Consider the following 10,177-nt stretch of genomic DNA (forward strand, 5'->3'; position numbering starts at 1 on the left):
AGTGATAACAAATGGAAAACAAATCTTCACCTTAAGCAATGAGTCCAAAATAAGACACATAATGATCACATGGTGTCAATATAACTTCCCATTTTAACCATGTGGACTGATGACAGGAGAGTTTGGCACATTATACAGCTTATTCATAAGACTTTTACTTATTTTTAAAAAAGCCTTTTTGACAAAGTTATGATAAAACCAAGAAACTAAGTGGTTAAGTGATGACTACCCTACTGTACATACAGGAATATATGACATTTAATAGGCTGTGACTTGAATGGAATTAGATCTATAACTTTTTTTTGTATTAAACAGGGCTATAAATGGATAGGGAAATAAAATAGTACAGTAAATACATCCAAAATAAACCACAATGGTTTATTGAAATGCAAATATTTACAAATAAGGCTTTCTCACTTTGCAAATTCATTATGTATCAGTCACATGGTATCAATTTCACTTCCCATTTTAACCATGTGGACTGATGACATGAAAGTTTGGCATATTATACAGCTCATTTATAAGACTTTTACTTATTTTTAAAAGAGCCTTTTTCACAAAGTTATGATACAACCAAGAAATTAAGTGGTTTAGTGATGACTGCCATACATATATGACATTTAATAGGCTGTGACTTGAATGGAATTAGACCTATAACTTTTTTGTATTAAAAAGGGCTATAAAAGGATAGAGAAATTAAATAGTACAGTAAATACACCCAAAATAAACCACAAGGGGTGTTTTTTTTTTTTAAAGTTTATTAAAATGCAAATATTTACAAATAAGGCCTTCGCACTTTCTCTTGCTGGAAATTTCACAGTGAGGACAAGTGGAAAACAAATCTTCACCTTTAGCATGAAGTCGAAATCAAGATACAGAATGCAAATTCCTTATGTCATGATCACATGGTATCAATATCACTTCCCATTTTCCCATGTGAACTAATGACATGAAAATTTGACACATTACACAACTCATTTATGAGACATATACCCTTAAAATAGGCTTTGTTGTGGGGTTTTTTTTTAAGTATCTTTGACTGATTTATTCAGCACACTTACAGTTCATTATACTGGATTTTAGAATGAAACCAATAAAACCATAAAAAGTGATACGAAAACTGCTTTATAGCTACCGACACAGATCGTCTCCATGTAGGAGGGCTTTTATAACTCAGTGGACAGACGCTGCTGGTGGGTGTTGGCAGCTCAGACGCATCCACCAGGAGGGTGCTCGTGGTCGATGACTCAGACTGCATTGCCGTACAACAATACAAACCATAGAGGAGCAGACTTCTGCTCTGGCCGTCTGTCGTGGCCTGTGCCATCAGCAGACATCCGAGATGAATTTCAGCTTTGTTTGTCTGCCGTGATGCTGACCGCTCGCCCAGCTGGCGGGGTTTGCATACTGATGAAGAAAACGTACAATCTGAATCTGTGTTTAGACACAAACATGAGCTGTTTTAGCTGCTCCTCCTGTTTCTGTGTGACTGGGAGACTCTGACGTTTGAAGAAAGTTTTTATATTTAATAAAAACAACAGTGGAGCCAAGCACAGACTTCAGCATCAAAGCTCTGATGAGGCGATAAATAAGAGCTGCATTATCTCCGAAGACTCCACCAAACGATATACTATCATAATTTGATCTCCTTGAATAATCCTATTTCCATCATGTCCTGGGATTAATCCTGACAGAGTCTGTACAATACCACAACAACATAAACAGTACAGATCAGGCCAAGCTTGAAATAATTTACCAGACTCAAAAAATCAGATTATGACATTTCAGCCTCTGGGCAGAGTCTTAAAATAGTTGTTTTGTGTCCCTTTGAAGTTATTTTGTGTCTCTTTGTAGTCCCTTTGTCTTTTTGCAGTCATCTTGTGTCTCTTTGAAGTTGTTTTGTGTCTCTTTGAAGTCATCCCGTGTCTCTTTGCAGTCATTTTATGTCTCTTTGAAGTTGTTTTGTGTCTATTTGAAGTTATTTTGTGTCTCTTTGTAGTCCCTTTGTCTTTTTGCAGTCATCTTGTGTCTCTTTGAAGTTGTTTTGTGTCTCTTTGAAGTCATCCCGTGTCTCTTTGCAGTCATTTTATGTCTCTTTGAAGTTGTTTTGTGTCTATTTGAAGTTATTTTGTGTCTCTTTGTAGTCATTTTGTCTCTTTGCAGTCATTTTGTGTCTTTTTGTTGTCATTTTGTCTCTTTGAAGTTGTTTTGTGTCTCTTTGCAGTCGTTTTGTGTCTCTGAAGTTTTTTGTGTCTCTTTGAAGTTATTTTGTGTCTCTTTGTAGTCCCTTTGTCTTTTTGCAGTCATTTTGTGTCTCTTTGAAGTTGTTTTGTGTCTCTTTGTAGTAATTTTGTGTCTCCTTGAAGTTGTTTTGTGTCTCCTTGAAGTTGTTTTGTGTCTCTTTGTAGTAATTTTGTGTCTCTTTGCAGTTGTTTTGTGTTTCTTTGCAGTCATTTTGTGTCTTTTGTGGTTGTTTTGGCCTTTCTAAAGTTTTTTAAGTTAGGTCAATTTCTGTATAAACAACAACAAATGCATCCTTATTAGTATGGGATAAATTATTATTTTAAACATCTGTTATCAGCCTAGAATTTCATGGTGCAGCCCTAATTTTTACATTAATATTCTATCACATGGCTACACATAATGTGAACGTGTGTCCAATTTAGAATAAAAATCTAGTCGAGTCATTGCTTAGGTGTGACAGACAGGTTAGACTGCTGAATGAACCTTGTGTCAGACGTCAGAGGATTGGCCTGATCTCAGACACCACTGCACATCACCAAACCAGATCTGTAATCTCCCTAAAGGGGGTTTAGCGAGCAGTCAGCTCAGTGCTACGCTGCTCCAAATGTCGTCACTGCTCTCTGATTTGTATCAAGGTGACGCTCTGTGGATCACCTCCAGCTGAGAGAGTCACACATAACGACTTCACCCTGTCAGAGCCTTTTCTCAGAATCACTATGGCGTCACGTCAGTTACTTTCATTACAGCTGCTAAATATATATCCTCCATCTGTTTAACTGCTGCAGCACATTATACATGCAGTGTGTAACAACAGGGCTGCTTTTGTTTCAAACTTAAGATTCAAGTGAGACTTATGTAAGTGGCATTAGATTACACTTGAGTCGGCATGTGAATGATGCCTTTGTGCGAGTGTGTGTGAATGTGTGCGTGTTGTGTCAGCTGACCAACATCTCTGAGCTCCTGGAGAAGCCACCTGGTCTGAGAGATTGCCGTAGCTAACAGTTAATAAGGCTGCAAAGAGCCTCAGCTGTGAACCAGCCCACGTTCCACCAGAACCATTGTAATCAAGGATGTGTCATCAATGGAGGGTGCTGCACAACGCACAAGGACAGTTTACAGTAGAAGCAACTTTTATTTTGTTATTACAGATATTTGTTTTTACCCCTAAAACAAGCATGGACCAGCTATCAATGAGACCACTTCATGTTGTTTTTTTTCTGATGTCTCACTTGACTTCTCCATTGTTCCCTTCTCCATCCTCTCTTTCCAATTCGTAGAGTATGACATTGCCACCACTGTTGACGCCACAGTTTGCGCTTTAAGTCAAGGAAAACTTTTCAGGTTCTAAACCAAATCATTTTAGGTTGAACTGCTCCGAATGGTTCAAAATTAGGTGCAGGAACCAGAGTGGAACTGGTTCTATGTTGGTCTAATGTTTTAAAAACACTTGTTTTTCAGACCTATTGAGTTAGACTGAATCACTTTTTCACGTTTTTTCTTTCATTGATGCATGGTGTCTATTCAATTGTCCAGATACATAACTCCTTCAAAATAAAATACACTGGCAAAAAAAATATGGTCATTATTATTCACATATTTGGATGTAAAAACAAAAATTTGAAATAAATCTTAATTTGTGGTTTAATAATTCATGCATGAAAGGGATAAATTTACTCTATATTCTTAGATCTCTCTTAGAGTGGCGGTTGTGTGGCTCAGATCCTTTATGTTTGGCGTCCTCTCAGATCCATATTCTTCATATTAAATAGCTACAAAATTTGCAATATTGGGCTAAATGAATAAAAGTGACTTGACTTGAATGTAGAAAACAAAGAAATGTAGGAAATCCTTACATCTAAGAAGCTGTAAATTACAAATGTTTGATATTTTTGCTTCATAAAAAACATACACAATAAAACAATCATGACACTTATATAAAATATGTACTTATATTTCAGGAGGCAGATCAGTTCAGAATCTGGTAAGAAAAGTTGGATCGTCGTCTTAAACAATGAAAACCACACTGATTCCATGTCTGCTGATCTAATAATGTTCCAGCTCTGTCCCTATTTTGACTTTAATATCAACTGGCAGGGCCCCTTCTGTTTAAATCTGTGTGCTGGGGCGGTCTGACGTGGACCCACAGTTTAGTCTGATCTGGATGCCACAGAAAGACAGAAAGACCAGGAGAACTGAGGTGCAGCTGAGGCTCCAGCTGGTTCAGGAGCTCCCGGCCTCTCTTATGAAACCACGCAACAATCTGAGAGGATTTGTGAGGTTTGCAGTTTGAGGATAATTGAGGTTTGATTCAGACTTTAGGGGTTTAATGAGCCAGTAATCCTTTTCACCTGATGATCGCCAAAATGAGGTGAAATACTTCATTCCCTCGTGGTTGAGAGAAAGGGGGTGTGGGGCCATGATGTCTTTGTGATCCTTGTTGATTGTGTTTAATCAACCATTGTTAGTACATCACTGGTGGAATGTAACCAAGTGCTGTAACATGTACTGTACTTAAGGACAATTTTAAGGTACTTGTACTTTGAGTATTTCCACCTTCTTCTTCTTTATACTACTACTCCACTACATTTCAGGGGGAAATATTACACTCTTTACTTCACTACATTTATTTGACACTTGAAGTTCCTAGTTTTTTTTTTTCAAACCTATATTAGGTTTCACTGAGAGGAAGCCTCTCTTTTGCAGGAGCCCCCTAAACACATTCCCACAGTTACACTCCTACACACCTGAAAGCTGCCAAGTACAACCACAGTTTGATCTGCTGGCCACTAAACAGCCCTACTGGAGCAGTTAGGGTTAAAAGCCTTGCTTAAGGGCACCTCAGTGGCTGTAATGAGGGAGTGCTAAGTACCGCTTTTTCACTTTCACCACCTTATTATCCTGCCAGTTTAGGGATTGAAGCAATGACCTCCCCGTCACAAGCTCAGACTTTTTATGTTATGTGATGCAGTACTTAACTGCTAATCTACCCAGTAGTGTACAAAGTATTGAGAATAACCTCTACATTGACAAACTGTAACATTAAAATGCTCTTCCATGTGTTTGTTAGTGATTAAAACAAAGTCATATAATATTCTGTAATAGTATAACGCTCTGAACGGAGCCATTCTGCATAGTGCACACTTTCACTTATGATACATTAAGTACATTTTGCTGATACTTCTGTACTTTTACTTAAAGGTAAACTATGCAGATGTGTCCTAAATGTAAAGATTCATACAGAGGTAATCCCTCTCAATCATCATTTATGACCCACAAAGTATACGGCAGTGTATTTGTCTGCAGAGACTTTGTCTGCCTGTATTTAGTCGGGATATTTCTGGGTGTGTCCTTCCAGTCAATAACAGCTTGCAAGTGAGGCTGGGAACTTATAAAAAGCTAGCAACCAGGTTTCAGACTGAAAGCAGCATTCATCCAAAAGGAAGCTATGAAAATTGCAGCCACAGTGTTGAAAACATGCATTATAATGAAATTAAACACAAGGCAGCCAAAGCTCGTTCCAAAACAAGAGTGAATCTGAGGTTGGCTTTCACTTTTGCTCACAAGAACCAAAGCAACATTTTCTATTTGATAGGCAGGTGCTGGCAATTTTCTTAGTTAGCTTGCTAAAATATGGGTGTCTCCCACTTCAACAAATGTAACATTCCTACATTAGTACAGCAGCTTGCAGTGTATGCACAGGCAGTGTAGAGAGGAGGGGCCAGGTTTAAATGTGTTTACAAACAGTAGACAATCCTTGCGCAAGTCATCCCACTGAAATGGTCACAGTTAGGCAACAAAAACTATTTGGTTAGGCTTAGAAAAAAATCATGTTTTGGGTTAAAATAAGAACATTTCTTACGTCATATAGATGAGATGTGAGTGATGTCAGTACACGACCAAGCGCAAATTACCTAATGTTATGTTTAAACACTGACATCTGTTTTCACATGAGACACAAACTGCAGTCTCCTGGATGAAAGTCCGCTTTTGTTTGACCCATCCACCTCACCGCCCTCACACTCTATGCAGACGATCTCACTCTTAATACTTTGTCAGTTGCTCTCAGCTTCACATATTGCCATGGATAGATTTACATTTTGGTTAACTAAAGGTCTGGTGCATCACAGATATGCTAACCAGTGCCTTTGGTGTCAATATCACACAGTGAGCATCATGACAAAGTGTCAGCATTTGACAACCTGGGAATGAGAACCAGCTGGCATAGAATACCATTAAGTATAATTTTGATTTCAGGATTTTTACTTTTAGACTACAGTATATCTACTTTTATTGAAGTAAAGGATCTGAGTACTTCTACAACTTGGACTGACAATCAACACAATGAAAAACAGCACATATGGACACTGGAACAGAGCGCAGCCTGATCATGTGCGTGCACAGATGTAATTCAGGAGATGGATCATATACTAAGAAGTTTTCCAGTACATGATTTTCCCACCATGCAGACTGAGTCAGCCTCTTAGGGCTGTGCAGCACCCGATGCAGGATGTTCTCTCTCTGTGAGTCTGACTCACCCTCTCAGCTTTTCTTTGTTACTGTCTCCCACCTCTCCACTGCCACCTCCTCCTCCCGTGTGCCACTACATCGGTCCTCCCATGCCCTCCTCTACCACCCTAACCAGCCTGTCATGTCTCTTTTACAATCAATGGAGGGATTTATTCCAGGTTATTTAAGGATGCCAGATCCTTCTCTAATAGCCTTATCACATGACACACTGTGCCGGCTTCATGACTCTGCAAATACTCACATCTCAGCGTCATGTCTTTGCATCAGCTCTAGGAAATCTACAGCATGAGTGCATAATGTGCAACTAGTGTCCTTTTTAGATGTCAGGATAAATTTAAAAAAACTCTTATCTCAGAGTCGTCATGTCCTGAGCAGCATTACTCAGCAGGACGCCTCAGCCTCACACTGTGTTTGGATTTCACAACCTACAGTGTGCGGGAAAAAGTGCTACTCATGGGTGTTTACAGTACAAGTAGATCAAAATGTTTTTGTTCTGGAGCCAACAAAGCCAGAGTACACTGCACATAAAAAGTATTTCACACGGTAAAGCAATGGCATTAGTGATAAGAGCATTTTTATGATCAGCAACAGAAGCCTTCTCAAACATGTGTCGCAATGGTTCAACAGGTCTCTTCCTCTAAATGGGAGGTAATGATTGTTTTCACATTTTTATTTCCTGGTTTGCCACATGAAATAAAAACCCATAAAAATACCAGGGAGACACAAAGTATTTACAATGAGTAGTATCACTTTTGTTTTTTTCTACTTTGAGAGCCAAACATTTCAGTCTGCGTGACAGAAAAGATTTTATGGGTTTTTGTTACATGCAGGGAACATAATGATACTGACAGAAGACCGATACGTCTGAGCATGAGGAAATGTCAAAAATTGGCTGGTGGAAAAACACTCAGATACATCTTGGAAAAAGAGATTTTTCTTCACTTGTACTGGATACTTTACATTACAGAGAAACAATGCTAAATATTATAAATATTACTCTGTGATGAGAAAAGGCTCCATCTAACCTAATTCTGCATTTTCCTTTCCTGCTTAGTGGCACTTAACTTGAGTATTTCAACCCAATCACCAGAATAAATGTTAGCTTTGTCCATTTTTGCAAACCCAGATATGTTACATTTGTATGTTTCTATGTACCCAATATGTTAAAACTTTATGTTTCCTCACATTTTTATGTTATAATACCACTGTGGTTAAAGTGTGGTTAGATCTGGTTTAGGCACAAAAAACATTTGATTAGAGTTAGGAAAACATCATGTTTTAGTTTTTTTTACATGACTGAAAATGTCCAGAACTCTTGATAAAAACACCTGCTTTTGTCACTACAAACAAGGGTGAACATATCCCTATCTCTACAAACACAGCTGGACATGTCTGAACTGTCGTAAAAAAAACAACTGCTTTCATCACTATGAACACAGCTGGACATGTCCCAAACTGTTGATAAAAACACCTGCATTTGTCGCAACAAAAACAGTTGGGCATGTCCCGAACTGTCGTAAAAAACAACTGCTTTCGTCGCTATGAACACAGCTGGACATGTTCCAAACTGTTGATGAAAACACCTGCATTTGTCGCTACAAAAACAGTTGGGCATGTCCTACACTCTCATTAAAAACACCCATTTTTGTTGCTACAAACACTGCTGGACATGTCCCAAACTGTCATTAAAAACAGCCACTTTTCTCGCTATGAACGCAGCCGGATATGTCCCAAACTGTTGTTAAAAAAAAAAAAAAAACACTTGCTTTTGTTGCCCCAAAGAGAGGCCAAAATATCTTCTTTTTTTCGCCACAAACACGGATGGACAATTCCCGAAATGTCATTAAAAGCAGCCACTTTTGTAGCTACAAACATTGTCATTAAAAAAATATCTGCTTTTCTCACTACAAAATCAGCTGGATATATCCCCAGCTCTTGTTCAAAAGCACCTGCTTTTGTGGCTACAAACATAGCTGGACATGTCAAAACTCTCCTTAAAAAACTCCTGTGCTGGCTGCTACAAATAAAGCTGGACATGTCCCAAACAGTTGTTAAAAAACACCCACTTTTGTTGGTCTTGAACAGTAATCTGCTGCTGTCTGCTGCCTGGCAGCTGCCATGCGTAGGTGTCACACCATCCACCATCATTTTCTTTCTGAGAAACTCAGCTCTTATACATGAAATCTGAAAAATGTCATACGTAGTATGAAATGTACAAATGTAACATATCTGTGGTTTGCAGAAACATGCAATGCCATCGTTTATTCTGGTGACTAGGCTGCAACTTTTTTCCTCTACAACTTTATTCTTCTACTCCACCACATTAATTTGACAGCTTGAGTAACTGGTTAGTTTTCAGATCAAGATTTTATAAACAAAACGTGTGATCAGTTTATAAAATATGACAGTGTTATGGATTTAACTAACAAACAGTATATAAACCATTACAATGAGCTCCATAAAGTGCTGATTACATTAATGCATACCTAAAAATGGTCCAGTAATATAAAGATATGACACGAACAGATTTGAATATTTTTGTTCCTTTACTTAAGGGAAATTCTGAATGCAGGGCTTTTACTTGTATTTTACTATTTCTGTAGTGTGGTCTCACTCTTTTTACTTGAGTAAATTACTTGAATACTGGAAACTTCCACCCTAAAGGTTTGCATTGAGAGAGAGAGGCCTTGAACTTTTCCAGTGGTGTTTATCTGCTGTATCCTGGGTGACGGCGCAGCAGAGGGAGGAAGAGATATCTGTGGTCCTTGAAACACACTTTAACATCCTGTTTTAATCACATGTCCCTCATCAGAGCAGCAGCAGCAGCCACAGCAGAAACACAGGAGCGGATCTAAAGCCTGATTTGATTGCTGCAGTGATTATCACTCCATCAGACAGGCAGTAATTGTGAAGTAGATGTGAGGAGGCAGAGGGAGGCGGGGGGCTGAGCACGAGCAGCTTGACAGCAGGCCAGGTTAGAAGGAGGAGGTCAGGGAAAGGAACATGCTGATCTGCCAGTCATAATTGCTGGATTGTTTCTCGGCCTACCTGTGGGTGGTGTTGTTCAAGCCGAAGTCACAGTGTCATTGCGTCTCCTGCTAGGAGTCAAGCTATCCGGGGTTTAATGGCGCACATGCAGAAACATTTTTCTGATCTGCACAGGGGCTCCGCTCGGAAAAATCAATTAAGAGTGGCTAATGGCAACAGAGATTTTTTCCCTCTGATGGCTTTAATCCTTTTACACATGTTTTAGGGACAGTTGTGGGGAGCAGGGAGGGTGGATGTTTTCACCAGCTCTCCACATGTCTGAATGCATCAGTGATTTTATCAGATTATCTCAGTTATTCCCTCTGTGCCGTAAAAATGTCCTGAGTACTTCCTACTGTAAATGAGCTGCTGGAGATAC

The sequence above is a fragment of the Epinephelus moara genome, chromosome 22 (assembly GCF_006386435.1).
Source record: "Epinephelus moara isolate mb chromosome 22, YSFRI_EMoa_1.0, whole genome shotgun sequence".
In the NCBI taxonomy this organism is placed as follows: domain Eukaryota; kingdom Metazoa; phylum Chordata; class Actinopteri; order Perciformes; family Serranidae; genus Epinephelus; species Epinephelus moara.